This window comes from Echinops telfairi, unplaced genomic scaffold (genome assembly GCF_000313985.2).
Source record: "Echinops telfairi isolate 266 unplaced genomic scaffold, ASM31398v2 ScPeMD7_18;HRSCAF=68, whole genome shotgun sequence".
NCBI classification, from domain to species: Eukaryota; Metazoa; Chordata; class Mammalia; order Afrosoricida; family Tenrecidae; genus Echinops; species Echinops telfairi.
Window position 1 is genome coordinate 81,272,737 of NW_022103915.1, and position 22,357 is coordinate 81,295,093.

A 22,357-nucleotide genomic window follows, 5' to 3' on the forward strand; every position below is an offset into this window, starting at 1 on the left:
CATAATTCAAGCAACTGGATTGCATACTTTCTGGAGCTAGTCCTGAACCTCTTACATAAGTCTCTCCAGTGGTGGGGTTTCCAAGTGTAGGGAGGGCCTGGCAGAAAGAAGATGACGGACTATTCTCAGGACCTCTCGACTTGTTGTTGATGCCCTCAAGTGTCATCCAATCAATTCCTGTTCAAAGCAATCCTAAGTACGATAGGACGCAGCTCCTTGTGGTCTGCCTGGCCATGGGCCATCCTTGTAGTTAGGGTTCATTCAATAGCTAGAGATTGCAAATGAACTGCAGATAAGATCCCCTCAGGCCCAGGGGGACAGCTTGGTCAGACACATGGAGTGAAAACTGCCTTAAGAAAAGCTTTAGTTTATAAGCATTAAGCCTGTGAACCAGTATAGGTTCCAGACCATGTAGAACACGCTTGCAGAAGGTATTATTCCTTTTCTTCTTTTAAGAGAAAAACCCTGGGAAGAAGTGCCAAGTTTATTGAAAAGTCTGATTATATGGCATTGACAGAAGTAGCACTGTGTCATTCAGTTTAGGAATACTGTAGTTCATCTTAACATCTTTCTAAGAATTCCCTGTCCTCTGTTAGATATTTGGTAGTTATTTAGAGGGCTGTAAATATGCTTTGTAATTTTACAACATAGAAACAGAGCAAAAAACAATAGGCTATTTTGAATATTATCTGACATGGCAAGAATCCAGTTGCTGAAAATAGCCCCTGCCCTAGAGTGTTCTAGAGAATAACTTGTAGAAGGAGAGCAATGCAAGTCCAATTTCCCTTTGTTTTATAAGTGATAGCTTCATAAAAGAGAAATTCCAGCTTTACAGCCTCCCTGTTGTCCCTTGTAGAGTCTGATCCAGATGCTGATTGCAAATATCCTTCAGGTTTGGGGACCAGTTTGCTTTTGTGGCCAATTTGTGTGAAGAAATGTGTTTGGGGAAGCCAATTCTCAAAGATAGAAGTCAACAACGGTAAGAAAGCAAAAACAGAAAAGACATTTTGTTGTTTCACCTTTCCCCTTCTCCCTCACATCCAGAGGAAAAGCTACTTTGAAAACAAACAAGCAAAAGTGCGGAAACGCACGTTAGAGTCCGCGCTCCTTGGCATGCGCAGGCATCCCGTATTGCGCCTGTTTGGGGAGTTATTTCTTTCTCTCTATTCGTTTCTAATGTCTCTAATGGCATTCAAGACGTCTCTTGCTCTCTGCCTCCACGTCTCTTCTCCCTCAGGTTTTCTTTGCATGTTTGTAAGTTTGTATTGCTTGCCGGGCTCTTTCCCTGCGTACGCAATCCTGAAGAAGCAGGATATCAACATCAATATTTTGAAGTTTGCAAAATTCATCTTTTCTGAGGGAAGCAGACCTCGTGCACGTCATCTCCCTCATTGCTTTGACCTGTTGACCTTGCAGTTAGCTGCCCAATGCCTAAAACTGCATCACCACAGCCACCCGGACTATGGTAAAATGAAGAGTTCACCTTTGAACGTGAACATGCACTAGTTAATGGAGCTTTCATCAGAGCAGTCCCCAAGCAGAACAAACCGTCTTTTTCAAGTTTAACTTCAAAATGAAATAATAATTTGGGGGCGATTCTCCCATGGGTGTTAACTCTGAATCTTGTTGTTGCTAATGAAGATTTCTGAGTACAATAGAATTGTATTTTCAAAGCAACAATTTTCAAAGACACACTCTTTGGAGATAAATTACCCCAACTACCCAAGAGCTTTTCCCAAGATATCATTTCTCAAAATTTATTTCCTGCCAAGTGACTGGGAAGGCCTGATTGGTTACTGGTGGGGGGGGTGGTCAGGGTGTGTCTGAGTGTGATTCAGCAACCTCTCCTGGAACTGCCCCTGGTAGAGTGCATGTAACACACAGTGACGAGGCTGTTGTTTCTGATCTCTAGATCATCACAAGTCTAGCATAAATTAGATAATACCTGGGAGTTCAAGCCTTTTCTAATATTTATAGCATCAACATAAGTAAGTCTGGGAGGAAAAAAAATTGGTAAATTTAATCTGAACCTTAGGGAAGGAGAAAAGCTTGTATTTCTAATTAAATTTCTAAGTTGGTTTCTAATCAATACACATCTGAGAAAGATTTGAAACAGAAGAGAATGAATATTTGCTTTGGTCTTGCTAGCTACATAACAAAAAATTTGAAACAAAGGGCAGCGTCTCCTTCTTGCAATGCACACACGGTGTCAGGGGAGATGATGGATTTGGCAGCAATCAGAAAGTTCTCGCCTATTGACTTAGCGGATGCAAAATTATATCTAGCTGTGTAACGATCCTTTATAACTCCATGTAACTGAGCACGAGTGAGCTACATGCTGCATATATCACCGCAGGAAAGAACACAAATTAAGACGCGGAAAGAAGCTGCCCACAATGGTTTTCTAAGAGGCTAAGAGATTAATTCCATAGATAGCTCCTCTGAAAATCAGTGTGTTCAGAATATTTCTTTATGGAAAAAGTATGAATATAATGCTGAAATTACCCCACAATGTGTAAAAGAAACAGTAGCTATTTTTGGAAGTGAAGCATTCTTTTTATGCTTCTGTCTCCTACTATCTTCCCTCTAGGACTACTTCTGGGCATTCTGGGAGTCAAGATGCTGAGACATACAACTTCATTTCTTCTAGACACCCTGAAGGCAATTGAGTGCTGCAAGTTCAGATAAGGAGATGAAGCAGGTTTACAACTGGGTACATATTAAAACTCTCTGGATACCCAGGAAAGAAGAGGCAACATGATGCCGGCCTATAATAGGGCCCACTCAAAATAGAGACCCATTTGGGGCTACCTTTTAGATCTCCAAGTGCATATATAAATTTGAAACTTCAGTGGGGACTTCTGGAGTACATCTGCGATAGAGTCCTGGTGATTGTGTGCCATAGACATAACGTTGCTAACAACAAGGCTTCTGGTTCAAATCGGTCATTGGCTGTATGGACGAAAGCTCTCACAGAAGTGTTCATTTCTGAAATACTTGGCCACTCTGAGTCAGAATCGACTTGACGACAATTGGCTTTCTTGGGTTCTGCCATTCTGATGCCCCACTGAGAGATTTTGAATTGGACAGATTTTCTTTGTTTTTGTTAACTCCTATTGATCTGGAATGTATTCCTTTTTCATTTTCCAGTGCACAGAGCATAATGCAAGGAACTCCGTGCAGTTTTCACTCAGCTTCACATTTGGCGCATTTAGATGGTATGTCTGTGTGTTTTGTGCACCTGTTCAAATTGATGCCAATGGCCATTAATTAGGTTCCTTTTCATGAATAGTCAGCTATTAATACTTTATGTTGCAGTCATTTCTGTACATTGAATCTTCCAAACCACCTTTTTTGGGGGCACAGCTCTTAGAGTTCACAAAGGCAAAGGGGGCAGGCTTGAAAGTCTTGCAACGTGAAGCCTTCGCTTGCATCTAGCTGCCAGTGTAGTTTACTCACCATGGTAGGAGAAAGCGTTCCAATTGTCTGTTTTCTGTTTCTGCTCATATGAATCTCAAGTTGGTCTAGCATCTGCATTTGTTCTGAATAGCCCTTGCCACAATGAAGGAAACCTTCTCTTTCCTCTATGACAATTGGAGTTGAATTATGAGAAAATTTGTAAAGATATAGCATACAAAGCTGAAGCAGCCAAACTAGCATATGTGTTACTTTTCGTGTGCTCAGTGAAAATGGATTCCCTCTACCCTGCAGCAGGACCAACTTTTGCACATCAATAATGATCATCGTGACTTACTCAGATAATGTGTGTTTTCATAATATTGTCGGTGAGCACAAAAAGAAGAAACAGAAACACTAGAGGCCCCTCCCAGAACAAGAAAATAATATGCCTCATGTCTTCCTTGCATAGGGTGGTCACTGCCGTCCTGTATGCTTCTCTCTCTTGATCATTTAAACCATCCACATACAGTGAGTATATACTGGTTCCTCTCCTCGTTCATACTCCATTCCCTTCCTTACTCTTTCTCTAAGTGAAGTAGAACTGTTTGAGTAACATTTCTTCTATGTTAGGAATGACAAACAAGACTAGCAAGAAGTTATTATCTCCTTGAAACCCCATCTATGGTGAAAAACATGAGGATATAGGGTATTCCAGGTATTCAACACAAAATGGGAACTGAGAGCTGAGCATATACTAGAGTAACAGGCTGAAACTGCAGAATTGGAAGTGGTGAATTAGAAGAAAAGTAAGAAGAGAGAGAAAATAGGATTGTTGGAATTCTAGAAGGAAGTTCTCTGTAATATCAAAAAGGTAGCACCGGGGATAGTAAAGCCTCCTGTAAATGCAAACTGCATTTATGATTCTTCGAAGTCATAGGGTGAATTTGTGAGATACAGTTAATTAAGATGACCCTTCTAACCATAATTCCTTATGTAGTGTGTTCTAATTCTGGACTCTACTCTGTGGCTATAATACGATTTTGGAAGGAGTTCTCTGTGGTGCTGATGGGTAGGATTAAGATGGGATTAAGTCTGGACCTTAGTGAAGGGTATGAACCAAGTCACACCCTTTGTTTCTTGGGGACATGATCTTCTCCGTGACAAAAGCCACACCTTACAGTTACCCCTCAGTGTATAGGAGCCATCTCTGACACAGAGAAATCCCAGGACCACTGAGCATGTTCAATATCTCTATCTGAATTGGAGGAGGCTATGACCAGAGACAGTAAAGACTAAGCGTGGAGACTATGGGACAGAGGAAAAGAGCCAGGCCGAGACCAGAGGCTATGACAAGGAAGCCAAGAGGGAGAGCAGAGGAGCAGCATCACGACTGTGAGACTGTGAGACAGAGCTGCAGCCTGGCTTCCTGGTCCATGGAGGCAGTGGCCGAGGGACAATGTGGCTGAGAGACCAAAGACCAGAGAGAAACTTGGCTGCTGGCTAAGGAGTGGGTCACCAGTAAGCTCTACTCTTATTGTTTATTGATCCTGGCTTGTGGTAACTTATAGACGGCACTAATAAACATCTGTAATTATAAGTATTACATGTGAGTTCTTTGTAGCCGTTGAAACAATTCAAAACCAACATAGAGGTAGAGTGCTGTGGGAGGAACGGTTGGTGTCAGAATAGGTAAAGAGTCTGACATCTGTCTCTTGGCAATAGAGAAGCCAAAGGGGTAAGATGTGGCTCCTTTGCCATTTACACAGTTTGTAAAACTTCCCAGCTGCCCCCCAAGAAGTTAGTAGCTGAGGTGATAAAATAACATAGACTATTTGTCACTGTTTTGATCTGAGTCCTTTTCAAATGCTACCCTTCCATATTCTGCATTTTCCTACTGTTAACTGTTATTCATATGGATGCTCTAGAGCAGCAGTTCTCAACCTGTGGGTCACGACCCCTTTGGGGGTCGAATGACCTTTTCACAGGGGTTGCCTGATTCATCACAGTAGCAAAGTTACAGTTATAAAGCAGGAACAAAAATAATTTTATTTTTATGGTTGGGGGTCACCACAACATGAGGAACTGTATTAAAGGGTCATGGCATTAGGAAGGTTGAGAACCTCTGCTCTGGGTCATATGAAAGGAAATTTTCCATTTCTTTCTAAATATTTCAAAGATTTTCCATATCCTTACCTAGGTGCTTTGTAATCGGCTCTGACTCATAGTAACCAATATATTACAAGGCCATACCTGGGTTACCCCCCAAAACCTAGAATTGTGCTGTGTTGAGTACAGCTTCTGTGGTACACATTTTTCCCACTAGGTGAGCATCCAGCAACTTGCCCCGAGTTAGTGCACTCAGTGGTATCACCTCAAAAGGTTCTCTTTGGTCACAGTGAATTTTTTCTTAAAAGCAGTTTCACTTAAACCTTGTTTTTTGTGTGTGATGGCTGACTTAAGAGAACAGTGTGCTGCTGTGAGATTTGTTTCCTACTCAGCAAAAATGCCACAAAAACTGCTGTGATATTGAACACAACTTACAAGGATAACACTATGGGAAAAACGCAAGCGTCTGAGTGGTTTTCTCATTTCAAAAAAGGTGAAATGTCAATTGATTGTGAACCTCATTCTGGATGTCAGTCAACTTCCCGAACAGATGAAAATGTCGACTAGTAGTGCATTTGAAGTCCATTCCACCAGGTCAGATTGTTAATCAAGTTTTCTATTTAGAGGTTGAGAAAATATTGTGTAACAGTGTATGACCAAAAAAAAGGCCAGATTTTTAACCAGATTTGCCACCACGATAATGCACCTGCTTACGCAGCCATCTCAGTGTACCCATTTTTTGGCAGAAATCAGTGTGCCTCTCTGGCCCCCTGCACCACTCACCTGACTTTGCTCTGTGTGACTTCTTTTTGTTTCCATGAATGAACAGGAACATGAAAGCATAGCAATTTGATGATTTGACGACTTAGAAGAAGTGAAAAAGAAAACGAAGGATGTTCTGTCGGCCATCCAAAAAAATGAATTTGAAAAATGATTTCCAGAATGGAATCGCACATTAGACAAATGTATTAAATGTAATGGAGAATGCTTTGAAGGTGATGAGGTTGTTTTGTTAAAAAATACAACGTAGCTTTGAAAAAAATTCCATTGTATGGGGGGGGTACCCCCTCCTGTATATATTATAGATTATTAGGCAAGATTTGCTGCCCAGTCTGCAGCCTCCTCATGATGGTTGCTATGTTAGAACCCACCATGACCGCCCCGTGTCCATCTATGTAATTGAAGGTCCCCTCTTTCTTCTGTCATTCTATTAGAATATGAATGGTTCCTTTCTCCAGCCACTAGTCTCTTCTGATAAAATGTGTACAGTAAGAAAGACCAAGTTTCACTCTGCTTTCCTTAAGGAGCCTCGCGATTGTGATTTCTCTAAAATAGTTTGTTTGTTCTTTTAGCGGTCTATGATCTATATTATTCTTTATCAACACCACAATTTAAGTGTGTCATTTCTCTTACTCAATGCCATGGGATCGGTGCCAACTCATATACCCCATAAAACAGGGTAAAGCTGACCTATAAGTTTCAGAGATGATAACTCTTTATTGGAACAGAAAGCTCCATCCCTCAGAGCTGCTGTTGCTGTCGAACTGCTGACCCTGTAGTTACCGGCCCAACTTGTAATCCCTGCGCCACCAGGGCTCCTGTCAATTATTCCCAGGTCTTATTTATTCACTGTCTAGCTCTCTGTACATGCTCTCTGCCAGCATGTACATGGGGCAATTACGAATACCATAGCTTGGGTGAAGTGTCTCTTATTCATCAGCATGACATCGTTATTTTTGTTTAACACATTAAAGAGGACTTTTGAGGATTGTGCAATGTAATATGTCATTTGATTTTTTGACTGCTGGTTTAATGGGCAGTGATTGTTAATCCAAGAACAATTAAATCCTTATAATTGTCAATTTCTTGTTCATTTATTCTGCTGTTTATTGGTTCAGTAGTATGGATTTCTATTTTCTTTATGTTTTTGTCTCATCTAGACTGGAAGTGGTTGTCTTTGATCTTCACTGGTTGTCTTTGATCGTCACTAGTCATTGCTCCAGTTTTCTCCATGAGCGCATACGGTTGCGTCATCTGTATAACTCCAGTATGCAGATAACCCTTTCTCCAAAGCTGATGGAGAAAGAGTTATTTGAATGTTAAAATTAGAGTGAATTTTTTAGGCTCATGCCAATTGTTTGTCATTAAAAAAAAAATCAATCTCTGAATATTTATTATATATTTAAATAAAACTAGTAAAATTCTACAATGACTAGTTTGTATCTAGGACTAAAATTCCATGCATTGTTCAGCTTCTCGGATTATTTGTTTAGCATATTGATATAATTAATGAGGCAAAATTAGGTAAATCTGTCCTACACCTTTTCCAATTTTATATCCTGAATTTCTTTCTTCTGTTTGAACATCTGCTTCGTGATCCATGTCTTGGTTCTGCATGAGACTAAAGAAATTCTCTGGAATTCTCAATTTTAGCAATGCTATACATAATTTGCTATGAACTACATAGTTGATCATTCATATGCCTGTTCTTGCTTTTTCTTATTAATTTTAGTTGTTCTGTCAGTATGTTCTAAAACTTCATTACATTCTTATTACTTCCACTACCATGAATATAATATTTTATATAAATTAATTTTTCCTTCCTGATTATTTAGACCATGTTGGGATTCCTAAAGGTGTTTTATTGTCAATTTGTATATTTCAGTAATTTCACTCAACTTAGTCATGATTTGTCACAAGTCTCCCTGTCATTTTCAGGGCTTGGCCACAACATTTAGCACAGTACTTGCACATACTAAATACACAATTAATTTTTTGTATATTTATGAATATAGTTTATCTTTTCTGAATAGTAGATAAAAAAAACTTGTTCCCATTGAATCAATTCAAATTTATTGAGACATCTAAAAATAAATTTTAGTCCTAGACACAAATTAGTCGCAGAATTTTACTATTTTTATTTAAATATATAATAAATATTCAGAGATTGATTTATAAAAAATGACAAACAATTGGCACGAGCCTAAACAAATGCACTCTAATTTTAACATTCAGATAACATTTCTTTATGAATTGGCTCTTAATCAAACCTCCAAACCCAGTGGCTCACAGCGGTAAGCATGTATCAATGCTCACAGGTTTATGGTTTTGCTGGACTTGTTTTCCTAGTAGCATTGCTGGTGCACCTCTCTCCTTGTTAGGGCTTCGTCTCCCTGAGACATATGTACCGGGTTTGAATAAGCACAACTACTTGTCTGGAAATCCCATGTTTGGCCTTGTTATCCATAAGAGGTGGAATGGCAGAAATGGACACTATGCTTTATAAAACTTTATTTCCTCAGCAAACCCTGGCAAATGACAAAGAAGGGGTAAGGCAATCAACAATATCTGATCAAACACCACTCTGAGACGTTTGAGCAGCTAATTCCATTACAGAGCACCTGTCATTATACAGCAGTCATTTAACTTGCGACAGTTGTAGCACAGGAGCTGGAGATTCCCAATTAAATAAAGCCCAGCCTTTTCCTCATGGAGTTCATAGTTTTACAGTGGTAAGATAGAAAGTGAATCAGTGATTACCAAAACAAACAAACAAACAAACAAAGCATAACAAAATCCAATCCCTCTACCATAGAGTAACTTACTTTAGGGTTTTTGTGGCTACAACACTTTTAGGAGCAGATGGTTTCTCCTTTCTCCCACCAAGTAGCTAGCAGATTTGAACCACAGACTGTATGGTTAACAGTCCAAAGCTCACCCAACAGTACCACCAGATCTCCGCAAGACCATACCAACCACCAGCCAACCAACCGGTCACCTCATGCCATTGACCCCATTGTTGCCTTAGGTGCCATGGAGTCAGTTCTGACTCATAGTGACCCCATGTACAACAGAACAGAACACAATTGTTCTTGTGTTTGAGTTTATTGCTGCAGCCACTGTGTGAATCCATCTTGCCTTCATCCTTTTTGGTGCCCCTCCACTTGACCAAGCATGACATCCTTCTCCAGGGACTGGACTTTCCTGATAACATGTCCAAAGTAGTGAGACAAAGTCTCGTCATCCCTACCATTAAGGAGAATTCTGGCTGTACTTCTTATAAGACAGTCTGTTTGTTCTTTTGTCCGTTGATGGTACTTTCACTATCCTTTGCCAACACCATAATTCAAATGAATAATTTATTTTGTAGTTGTCCTTGTTCTTTGTCTAACTTTCACATGCATATGAGGTGATTGAAAATACAATTGCTTGGGTCAGGTGCACCTTGTACTCAAAGCGAAACCCTTGCTCTTTAAGACTCGAACAGAGTCTTATGCAGCAAATTTGTCCAATGTATAGTCTGTGTGATTTTGTTGACTAATGTTTCCATGAATATTGATTATGGAGACCAAGCAAGTTGAAAACCCTGACTACTTCAATATTTTTTCCAATTATCATGATGCTAATGTCTAGTGGTCCAGTTGTGAGTATTTTGTTTTCCCTTATGTTCAGTTTTAATTCATACTAAAGGCTTCAGTTTTTATCTTCATCAGCAAATGCTTCATGTTTTCCTCCCTTTCAGCAAACAACGTTATGTTATCTGTATACTCAGATTGTTAAAATCCTTCCTTCAATCCTGACAACACATTCTTCTTCACAGAGTCAACATTTTGGGATTCTTTATTCAGTATGCTGACTGACTAAGTATGGTGGAAAGACACAAGCCTGATACATAGCTTCCTGATGGTAGAACATGCAGTATTGTTAGAACAACTGTCTTTAATCCATGTACAAGTTTTGTATAAGCACAATGAAGTGTTCTGGAATTCCTAACCTTCTCAATGTTATCAATATTTGTTATGATCCACGAAGTTGTCTATCTTTGCATAATCAACAAAAACAGATATATAGTAGCAATGATCTCCATGGCATATCCTCTTTTGAATCCAGCTTGAATTTCTGTCAGCTCTGTCAATGTACAATTTAACAATGGTTAAATTAACTTTAGCAATATTTTATTTGCATGTAATATAAATGATATTGTTTACTAATTTCTGCACTCTGTTGTGTGACCTTTTCTGGAATGGGAACATGTATGGATATCTTCTCTTTGGTTGATCAGGTCTTGGAATAGATGAATGAGTGCTTCCAGTACTTCAACAGCTTGTTGAAACATTTTGACTGGTATTCTGGAAAATTCTGGAGCCTCATTTGTTGTTAATGCCTTTAATGTAACTTGGATTTCTTCCTTTATAGCTATGGGTTTTTTATCATATGCTACTTCCTGAAAAGGTCGGATGTTACTGAATTCTTTTTGATACATTGATTCTGTGTCTTCCATCCATCTTCTTTTGTTGTTTTCTGCACGATTTCAATATTTTACCCATAAAACCCTTCAGTAGGGAAATCCTGATCTTGAATTTGTTCCTTGACTTCTTTCAGCTTGAGATATGCTATGTGTGTTCTTCCTTTTTGATTTTTAGCTCTGGGTCTTTCCACATTTCATTATATACTTATCTTCTCAAGCTGTCCTTTGAAACATTTTGTCCAACGCTTTTACTTGATCGTTTCTTCCATTTGCTCTGGGTACTCTACACTCAAGAGCCAACGCCAGCATCTCTCACGACATCCCGTTTGATCGTTTCTTTCCTGCTTATCCTTTTAACGACTTTTTGCTTCTTCCGTGTTTGGCGTTTATCCTGTCATCACGCAGATCGTCAGCTTTTCTCTCGTCAGTGTTCAGGGTGCAAGTTTGGTCTTAAGATGCTTTCAAAACTCAGGTGAGACACACTCAGGGTCGTATTTTGCCTCTTAGGGACTTGTATCTTTCTTCAAAGTGAACTTACATTTCAGCAATTGACAGTTGTCTGTTCCACAGTTAGCCCCTGACCCCTTTTTGACTGCTGATACGGAAATTCTCCATTGTTTCTTCCCATATGTGTAGTTAATTTAATTCCTCTGGATTTCAGCTGGCCAGGTTCATGTGTCCACTTGCTATTACTGTTATTGAAAAAAAATATTTGCACTGAAGAAATCATAAGTCTGGCAAAATTCTCGTATGTGATCTCCAGCTTTGTTTCTATCATGAAAGCCATATTTTCCAAGTACTGATCCTTTTTGGTTGTTTCCAACCAAAATAAAACTCACTGCCATGGAGTTAAATTTTGATGCATAGTAACCTTATGTAGAGTTTCTGAGACAGTGAATCTGATGGGATCGCATGTCTTCATCTTTCTCCTGCGGGCAATGTGTGGGTCTAAACCACTGACCTTATCCTTAGCAGCCCAATGCTTATCCCCCAGTGCCACCTATATATTGTTCAATAAATGTTTTAATACTTATAAATCATACATATGCCATTGATACACTGGGATTATAATATTTTATGCTCTGTAATTATTTCACATCACAACACCAGAACATATCCATTTTCTATTACATATGATTTGAAAATATTCCAATGATGCTAAATACTGCTTACTGCTCCCCCCACCCACCCATTCACTGGAATGCAAGTTTCTTGTGGGCTTGGCTCTTTATTTGTTTAATTTGCTCATAGACCCTTAGTTATTATAACTGTGACTGGTATGTTCTTGTTTCTCAATAAATATTTTATTGACTGAATGATGGAAAGAATTACTAGATTTTAATCTTTACCTAATAACTTACTGACTTTGTGCAAGTCACTTCACCTTTTTAATGCCTTTATTTATACTCTGTAGATACTAATTTATACTCTGTAGGCACTGTAGTTCCTTTATTTATACTCTGTAGATACTGATACCTTGAGGTTTGTTGTAGTGATTCAAAGGGGCAGTCTGTGAAAGGACTCAGTGTAGTTCATAAACGTCTTTTGAGATCAGCAGAGGTTAGATATTCTCCTCCTTCCCTCCTCCTCTTTTCTCTCTATTATAATCATCCACAGTTTCTATTAAAATGATTGAGTTGCTCACTAAATCTTTAATGAATTGTTGAATAATACAAGTTACGCAGTAATTAAAATCTCAACCATGGCATGGACTCAATTCAAGGGAGGACATATCAGAGGAACAAAGCAAAGCCCAGATAGTGCGAGGAGGATGGAAATCTGGCGGCAGAACTCCACACACAGAGAGCCTGAATTCAGGCTTCAGTATGGCATTCAATCAGCAGGGCATCTTGCAAGTCCTTCGTTTCTCATAATTCAGGGTTGCTCACACAAAGCAATGGGGATAATTATATCCTTTCTAAGCATGAATTGAAGATTAAATGCAGTAATTCTGGTTAAAAATCTATGTGTTGATTAATAGTAATATTTCAAGAAAACTTAGACCTAAGGAGACATTTGATCTTTAAAAACATGGATATAATTTCAATATTTAGAGATGGGACAATAGGGAAAGACCTTATAAATGTGAGGAGGGCTATGCTGGTTAGTATCTATGTCACCTTCTTGCACCTATGTGAATATAGGCATGTGGTTAAGCCTATCAATCATATCATAGCCCAATGATGCCTTCCTGGGGGCGAGGCCTTTTAGGAGAGTCACAGAGAGCTAGCCTCTGTTGCCTCTCTTCGCTTTCATGCTTGTTTGGATTCTACATCTTGTTCCCGATGTGGCCTGCCATCCTGGGAGCTGTTGTGCCCTGCCATCTTCCTCCCGAACTCGGATCCCCATGACTCTGCACGCACTGTGATCTCTGTTGGCCAGCAGCTTGAGTTCTTCTGGGCTGAGCTGCCTCCCTGCTATAAAGTTCTTTTCTTGATATAATGTTCTTTCATATATATGTATATCTATGTGTGTCAGTGCAGTGAGTTATTTAATGGGACACTTCTAGCCCAGGTCTCTAATTCCCATCAAAGGACCTTTTCCTGCAGGGATCAGATAAGAAGGTGAGGGGAGATACTGATAGGATTCATTTTTAAGTTATTGTGACTAGGATTCCCTCGAATGTCATCCTGCTGTGAGTAAAATGAACTTTCTAAGGAGCAAAAGGAGGGATCTCATTACCTGAAAGAGCCAGGAATGGAGTGTGTCTTCCAGATGCGATATTCCTGGACAGTAAACCTCCTGGATCCAGAAGCCACCTGTAATATCAGAGGCGCAGCAGCAGAACCAGGAGGCAGAGCATGGAGCAGAGTGGTGGGACTTTCCAACCCAGGGAGCAAGGAAATCTGCGTGCTTTTGTGCAGGAGGCTGACTGGTGGAGCGGGGTGCCTCTGGCCACTTAATTCAGGAAGTTGGGCTTGCTGACCTATGGAGGTGGAACTGGAGTTTGAACTGAATACCTCGGGATTGAGGCCTACGGTGTAGTGGTATGTCCTTTGGGCATGTATGAGTATGTCTGAAAGAACTGTGTAACATGTCCTGATAAGCAACTGCATCCTGAACATTTCTCATTTGCATTACAACTTGTCAACTTCTTTAATAAACTCTTTAATCGTGAATATTGCCTACGACTTCTGTATAGCCTTTGCAATGGATATTAGAACCTAGAGATAAAGTAGAGAATACTAATTAAGACAACATGATATTGATCTTGGTTTTGTTTTGCTAGAAAACTCAGCCTAACACAAAGCCCAAGGTGTAGGTATAGAAGTGAAATCGGGGGGTAATTATTTAGCTTATATGAGAATTTGTAATAGTATAAGGTAAAACATTGTTAGTCTCCATGAAAAACAATTTAAATATTTCTGTGGTCAGTAGGAAATCTTAAGTGATGCAAAACAATCAATATGCTTAGCTGATTGCTAACTGAAAGATTGGAGGTTCAAGTTCCCCCAGGTGTGCTTCAAAAGATGGTGATTTATTTCCGAAAATATGGCTGTTAAAAATCTTATGAAACACTCATGGGGTGACCATGAGTCAGAATCGACTCAACAACGACTTGTTCTATCAAAACCTACGGAGCATCTTGGGCAAGTATAATGGGAAGTGTGCCTTAGTGAGATTGATTACCGGACATCAGGTGTGCAGGCTTCATTGGAAGATAGTCTAGACATCGAGACCAAGCCTTACTGGTGCAACAAATATTTATTGAATTAATTGAATCGTAAAGAGGGTATTTGCATTTATTTAGGTGAACTATTCACCATTCTTATTAGTGTCTAGAGACATTAGGCACGTGATAATGCTACGCTTACTTTTTCCATCTTCGAAGGAGAAAATGGGACTAAAGAACATGGGCATTCCCAGTGACTTTCAGGATTGATGCAACTTCTCCTTTTTACGTTATTTGAAATGCAGAGATTGAAAGTCAAACTTAAAGGATAAAGAAGAGTGCATTAAGTCATTATGTAAAATGTCTGATGAGGCAGAAAGTATGATTGGATGTAAATAGGCATTTGTCAGCAATCTGGGTTAACCACCTCAAACCTTTTTCGTTTCCTCCTCTCCTCTACAAAATGATGGCTCTTGCAAAACTGAGCAGGCGTGTTGTTTGAAGTGATCTTCGGGTGACACTTGTGCCCTAGTGGAACTGGCATCCCAATTTGTGAGTGGGCGCACAGCCAACTTGCAAATGGGCAGAGCACAGGCAGCCAGACTCTGTGGCTGATGTGCAGTGATTATGCAGGATGTCAGGCTAGTAAAGTTGAAATGGCCGTCTGTCCTCAGCTTCTGTGCTGGCCACTAAGGGGATGGGCTGTCACACGTCCAGCTTTCAGCTCAATTAATTCCAAAAAATAAGAATTAGCTTCAGCGGTGATTTGCAGCAAATTAATATGCCCAGGAAATCAGAACAGGTAGTCCTCCTAAAGATAAAAGCAGACTCTTTCTTTTCATGGCTGTATCGATACAAAATGAGGGACAGACTCTGCATGATAAAAGAATCACCCACTGTCCTGATTTTGTTTTTCAGTTTCTTTCCCCCTAGATTGGGTCTGATTCCATTCCAGAAATGGCTGAATTTCAACCCCTGTTTGCCAAGAGAGGCATGAAATCTACAATACTGCCATTTCTAAGCCTTCTGACACTGCTTTGTTGTTTGTTTGTGCGTGCTTGTTTTGTTTCCCTTTTCCACCAGAAGAAATGCTTTACAGATCAAAATCCATGCTGTCAAAGTATTGAGAAGAGTTGCATCTCTGGCAGTCCCTCGAGTAGCTGTCTAAACTTGGAGTCTCTTATGATACTTTCTAGGGACCCCTATGGTGCAACAGGGAAGAGCCTGGTGGCAAACCCTGGGCGAAAGACCCAGAGATCTGCTCTGTAACGATTGGAAAACAGCCTGGAAAACCCTCTGGGGCTGCTCTACTCTGGACGTGGGAGGATATGAGTTGAAAATCAACTTGACACCACCTAACAGCCTGGTCCTTCGTATAGAACCCAGTATATTCATTGTATTTACACAGAGCAAATGGTGAGGTCTGCTAGGGTTTGGCTCATTAAAAAGACTCCATTAGACAGCAAACTTCCATGCGGCAGGAGCTCCTCGCTAGCCAATCACCCAATCCCGGTCTCCAGACATCAGCCCTGTCCATTCCAAGCACTCAGTCAATATTGTTTAAAGCAATGCATGAAAATGATTCTTGAAGATTTTAGAGGTCTTTTCAGAGGCAAATCCAAAGAGAAGTCAAAGGGAAATTGAATGATTCTAATGTACCAGATCAAGTCTTGGACTCTTTAAGCATGCATGTTTCTTTAACACTATTATTATTGTTAGTTGCTCTTGCATCTTATCTGCCTCCTAATCCTCCCATGTGTAACAGAGTGGAATTGCTCCAGAGGGGTTTCTTGGTTGTAATCTTAATTGAAGTAGATCACTAGGCCTTTCTTCCATCCTACCATCATGTTTATTTGAACCGCCAATTTTTAAGTTAATCATCAAACATAAACCATTTGCACTACTTATCAAACCCACTAGCCAATCTGTGGGAGAATGACAAGGCTATCAGAAACCCTAAATAGGGCCAATAAGAATAGGAAATGAGTTTGGGGGGAAGGAGTGATGGATGAGCCTCTTAAGTATTCTTCACCCATCTTTTAATTAATGACTTAGCTGTAACTAGCTTCTTTTAGAAATTCTTACCAAACAGGACATGAACTAAATCCCATGTCTAGCCCCAGAATGTGGATTGTTTTCCTATGCATAATTGCAGCCCTATCTTATTACATAGAGAATGGTTTTGCCTAAAGCTTATGAAAAGTTCATGCAATGAGAAAAATTTTATTAGAGATATGTTCAGGGAAGCCCATGGCTCTGCAACCTGAGATATAGAAGCTTCCAGTCTTATGTTGACCATTTCTGATGTAGTAATGTAGTTCCTGTCCTGGGCAACTACATCCCCAAAGCCTTCAGTTTGCTTTCAATATTTCATTTATAAAAGTAAACTCGGTGCGTGGACATCTGGGTATATAGGCAAACAATGAGATCTCATACATTTCAATTTTAACATGCGCCAGCGGGACTCTCTATCAAATCAGGCAAAAGCCTGACTGGAAAGAAGGGATAACATTTTATCAAGAGAATATATTAAAAACAGATGGAATTGGGAAAGAGGTACAAAGACAAATCATACATATAGTTCCTCTGCTGCCTCTAACTATATTGTTGAAGCTCAGAATACAGATTTCTAAAGCCAATCTAAGGACAAAATAAAAGGAAAGTGGACAAACATCCTCAGGGTAACTTAAGTTAGTCAGTTAAGTCTTTCTCTAGGACTCCCTATTGCATAGTCAGATTCTTGGGAGCCAGAAACAAAAGTTTCAGAATTTGTTTATTAGTCTAATAGGAAAAGAAGATGGATAAACAGCAAGGGAAGCAAAGAACAGCCTCTGGCTAATATTACTTAGATCTAGTATCTTCTGCCTTTAGCAAGGTTGAAGAAATGGTAATAAAAAGTTTAAATATATGTCTCCTGCATATAAGCCATGATGTTTTTAGAAAAGCTTTTAAAGAGGCTTCCTATAAAGCTCACTTGAAGGGGGAGAAACTCTGGAAAAAATGTGTGTTAGTGAGATCTACATTGTGATAAATAGGGAATGGCACAAACAATGATTTTGATGAAAGAAATTGCAAATATATAGTTTAGCCTCTTCCAGTAACAAAATCTTTCATGTTCCTTTATATCCCTTTATTTATTTTTAAGCATTTTTAACCAGTTTGACTGTAAGTTAGTCAAACTCTGCAACATTTCACATTATCTTGGACTAAGTAGGCTTAGAAAAAAACTCCATATTTTCTATCTATTTTGATAATGCACAGGACAAAGAATCTTGCCTGATGAGAATTACTCTTATATAAAGCAGCTCTTTTACCTCTGCTTCAGACAATATTACATCTAGGAAGGAACTCTCAATACTACCTAGCCTTAAACCTTTCATTCAAAGATGAGTGGCAGGACTTCTGAGCACATTTGAACAATTCTTTCTATCGTCACTGTTGCGCTCTTGGTCTCATTGCAAAGGCACCACCTTTGTTTTCTCAGAGCTCTCTGCAATGGGTGGGCTGATTCCCAGTAATTCCTTCTTGACCTCTTAAGCCAACTTGGAATGACATTAGGTCACTGCTACAGGATGTCAAGCTGTAGCTTCAAATATCTGTTTATTTTTATTTTATTTATTTATTTTAAATCCTTTTATTGGGGGCTTGTACAACTCTTATCACAATCCATCCATCCATCCATTATCTAGTTATATATCTGCATCGACATATGTAAGTAATGTGTGTGTGTGTGTAGAAGAAGTCCTGGTGATGCAGTGATTAACTAGTTGGCTGCTAAAGGGTCAGTTGTTTGAAGGTCCCCGCTGCTCCACAGCAGAAAGATGTGACAGTCCGGTTTCTGACAAGATTTCCAGCCTGCCTTGGAAACCTGTATAATAAGGCATTTCTCCTCTGTCCTATACGCTGGTGAGGGTCAGAATTGACTCAGCATCACCAGGCTTGGTCTGCCATTGGGGTCTATGTTTTGAGGGTACATACGTGAGTTGAAAGTGACTTGATGGCAGGCATCACTACCAATCACAAAGGTGGTTTCTATATACAATTATTGGGGCACAATAGGAATAATTACCAAAACAAGAACAGTCAAACCAAAATCACAGCCATTTTAACTCGTAGTGACTGCATCGGGCAGGGTAGAATTGCCTCTGCGGGTTTCCAAGAGTAGAAATCTTCAAGGGAGTAAAAGCCCCATCTCCTATCATGGAGTGGCTGGTGGTTCTAAACACCTGACTTGCAATGAGCAGACCGATGCGGAACCTCCTATGCTACCCAGGAGCCCTAGACTGGAAACACAGCGGTACGATAGGAAAACAGAGATGTATAATAATGTGCAGTTTTAAAAATTACATTCCTATTAAAAGAGGTCAGTAGGAGACTGGGTATGAGGTATTGGGAACTCCCTACTTTCTTCGTATATTTTTCCTTTTCTTGCTTTCAGGTTCTACTTTTATTTATTTATTGGCACACGATTTACATATAAAATGCTGTTCAATAGTTCAATCATATCAAGGAGCATTTCGCGGTTCCTCTGCGCCGCAGCCCACGCCTTCGCCACCGCTACCGCCTCGGAGCAGAGTTTGGCTGTCCCTCCCATGTACATTGACCTTGGCAAACCTGTTCGGGATGTCTTCACCAACGGCCACGGGTTTGGCCTCCTAAAGCTGGATTTGAAAACAAAATCTGAGGATGGACTGGAATTTACCAGCTCCGGATCAGCCAACCCCGAAACCAACAAAGTCACGGGCAGTGTGGAAACCAACGGACTGGTGGACTGAGCACGGGCGGACGTTCACGGAGAAGTGGAACACAGACAACACGCTCGGCCCGAGATCCCCGTGGAAGACCAGCTGACCCGCGGACTGAAGCTGACCTTCGACTCGCCCTTCTCCCCGAACACTGGGGAAAAGAACGCCAAAATCAAGACAGGGTACGAGGGGAGCACGTCAACCTGGGCTGCGACGTGCATCTCGACATCGCCGGCCTGCCATCCGCACGGTTCTGGTGCTGGGCGACGAGGGCTGGCTGGCCGGCCACCAGATGAACTCGAGACCGCCGAGTCCCGGGTGACCCAGAGCAACTTTGCGGTTCTCTACAAGACGGTTGAATTCCAGCTTCACACCAATGTGAATGACGGGACAGTTTGGCGGCTCCATTTACCAGAAGGTGAACAAGAAGTTGGAGACTGCTGTCAATCTCGCCTGGACAGCCAGGAATAAAGACACTCGCTTCGGAATAGCAGCCAAGTCTCAGATCTACCCTGACGCCTGCTTCTCAGCCAAGGTGAACAATTCCAGCCTGATGGGTTTAGGCTACACTCAGACCCTAAATAAAGCCAGGCATCAAACTGACGCTGTCCGCTCTGCAAGAACTTCAACGCCACAAGCATTGGCCTAGGACTGGAATTCCAAGCATAAATGAATACTGTATAATCATCTAATTTTAAACTATTTTTCAGCATAGCTACCTTCAGAATTCCAGTGTACCTGTTAATGTTGTATGTCTGGGAAGCAAGTGTTGCTCAATATCATGTTAGACCTCCAGGTGACAGCTGATTCAGCTTTAACGTGTTCCCCTCTCCGAGGTACAGAAGAGACCCAGCTCCAAAAAAAGGTCTTTCAGCTGTAGCCTTTGGGGGGCGGTGGACTGGGTGACCCCCTTCTAGAGATGTCAGGTTTCTTTTGGATCTAGAAATGGCTGCAAATGGAAACTGATCATGTGGAGGCACTTTGTAGATTCACAGTGAGTCAGGAATGAAATTGTGACTTCTTGGGAATTGAACCTTGCTTCCCTAACATGAGCACACGCTGCTTGATGGTGTGGGCACACCCAGCCGACAGGGGCTTTTGACGATCCATCCTCACGACCTGTTTCCCCCCACGTCCATCACCTCTTTACACCAAAAGTACTCTGCTGGGTGTGGTAGCTGATTTGTGTGTGTGTGTGCGTGTGCGATTTTGGGGCGAAGAAGGTAGGTGGTGACGAAGCCAATAATCCAGGACTTTCAACCCCTCCCAAGTTGTGGTTTTGTGTCCTTGAACCAGAGTGTGGACTAGCTCCCAACACCAACAACACCCCGGCGGGCCGTGAGCTGGCAAGGGTCTCGGTAACGGGAACCACACGGTGACAGCACCCAGAATCTCAGTTGGACTGGTGGTGTCTTCACCACTCACTTTATTTTTTTAGCCGTTTCATGGGTACGTTTTAGAGTCTTCCATTTCGTTCGTGTGGAATTAGATCCGCCCCCATCAAATGCTGTAATTAACATCACTTAAAATAAAACTTGAATCAAGGGGCATTGCACATTCACCACCACATCAGTCTTAGAGAATTCCCCCTCCCCCCTCCCATAGTTAAATCACCTTTAAAATGAGTTGTGCAATTCTTGAATTGTCTGTAAATCTAAAATTGTTCTGAAAAATAAAGCCCATTTGATCTATGGACAGATAGACAGAAAGAAAGAAAAGTAGACTGCAGTCTGCAGATTTTTTGCTCTCTACATTTACCCTGGATCCTCAGCTCTTTTATTCTGGGTTCCAAACTGCTTAGTTAACTGAAATCCCACATTAATACCCACAGGTAGCAAAAAAAACACAACAACCTGTTAGCTCACTTGTAGACTAAATAGAAACCTCAATCCCTAGTGCTTAGAGCTAGCTGTAGGTAATCTTTTTGCAAAAAAAGAAAGAGAAAGAAGCTAACAACAGCAAAAAAGATTGGGTCTTGTTTGAGTAGCATGCCCTCTGAATATATCTACCTTAAATCTTGTAGGAAGCATAGATTCCCTGAGGCCAGCATTTATAGTGAGTCTCCTATTCTCTGCAGTTTAAACATAGTAGAGATTTTATATTCATGATGAAGAAAATCCACTACTCATCTGTCAGTTTGTCATACGGTGGTGGCTTGCATGTTGCTGTGATGCTGTGATGCTGGAAGCTATGCCACTGGTCTTTTAAATACTAGTAGGGTCATCCCTGGTCCATAAGTTTCAGTAGAGCTTCCATAAAAATACAGACTAGGAGGAAGGATATGGAAATCTACTTCTGAAAATTGTGACCAGTAAAAACATTATAAAAAGCAGTGGAATAGAGGCCGGCCCCAATCCCAACTATGTGGACAGCTCTCCCCTCCCTGCAGAAGAATTCACTTCAGAGGACAGCACTGAAGCTACAGCTCAGAGAGAGGGATATTTCTGATCACACAGGAGCAAATGAAGGGAGAGGAAGAGAGAGTGGAACACATTCTGGCCCACCAAGCCCTGAGAATGATAGTCCCACTCAGAGCAGCCAAAGCACAGAGAAGACCATAGGGCCGGCCTCACTATGAGACACAATGTACTTTACTGATCCATTGCACTACAGGGGACAACACTGGAGACACAGTGTGGGAATTGCACCTGATCTGACCCCACCTCACTGAGGCAAAACACTGAGAGCGTGCAACAGAACAGCAAGGGGAACAGAACAACGAAGTCCACAGGGAATACCAAAATTAGACTTTGGGACCAGGGCATGGCACCTCATCAGACTTGACCAGAAAACAGTCTTAAAGGTCAACAAACAGACCTTAAACTATTTATAGGCTTTTCTCTTTTTTGTCCTTGGTTTTGTTGTTGTTTTGTTTTCTTTTGTTGCTTTGTTTTGCTCTGTCTTTTTTTATGTGCATGTTATTATCTCTGTAGGTCTATGTAGATAAGATAGGGAGGATTAACAAGCTGGAGGAGAAACAGGACACCTGGGGACATAGGAGAGGGGGATGTATGGGAAAGGAAGTTGGTGTTAACAAACCCAGGGACAAAGGAAAAACAAGTGATCCAAAATTGATGGTGAGGAGGGTGTAGGAGGCCTGGTAGGGCTTGATCCAGGGCAACGTAACAAAGAGGAATTACTGAAACCCAATGAAGGCTGAACATGATAGTGGGACAAGAGGAAAGTAAAAGGAAATAGAGGAAAGAACTAGGAGGCAAAGGGCATTTATAGAGGTCTAAATACAGG

At 40.8% G+C, this 22,357-nt stretch overlaps 1 pseudogene; it reads left to right on the forward strand.

The window, feature by feature from the left end:
• The window catches only part of LOC101642517, a 178,303-nt pseudogene extending 158,523 nt beyond the window's left edge, over positions 1-19,780 (forward strand).
• The last annotated feature ends 2,577 nt before the right edge of the window (positions 19,781-22,357 follow it).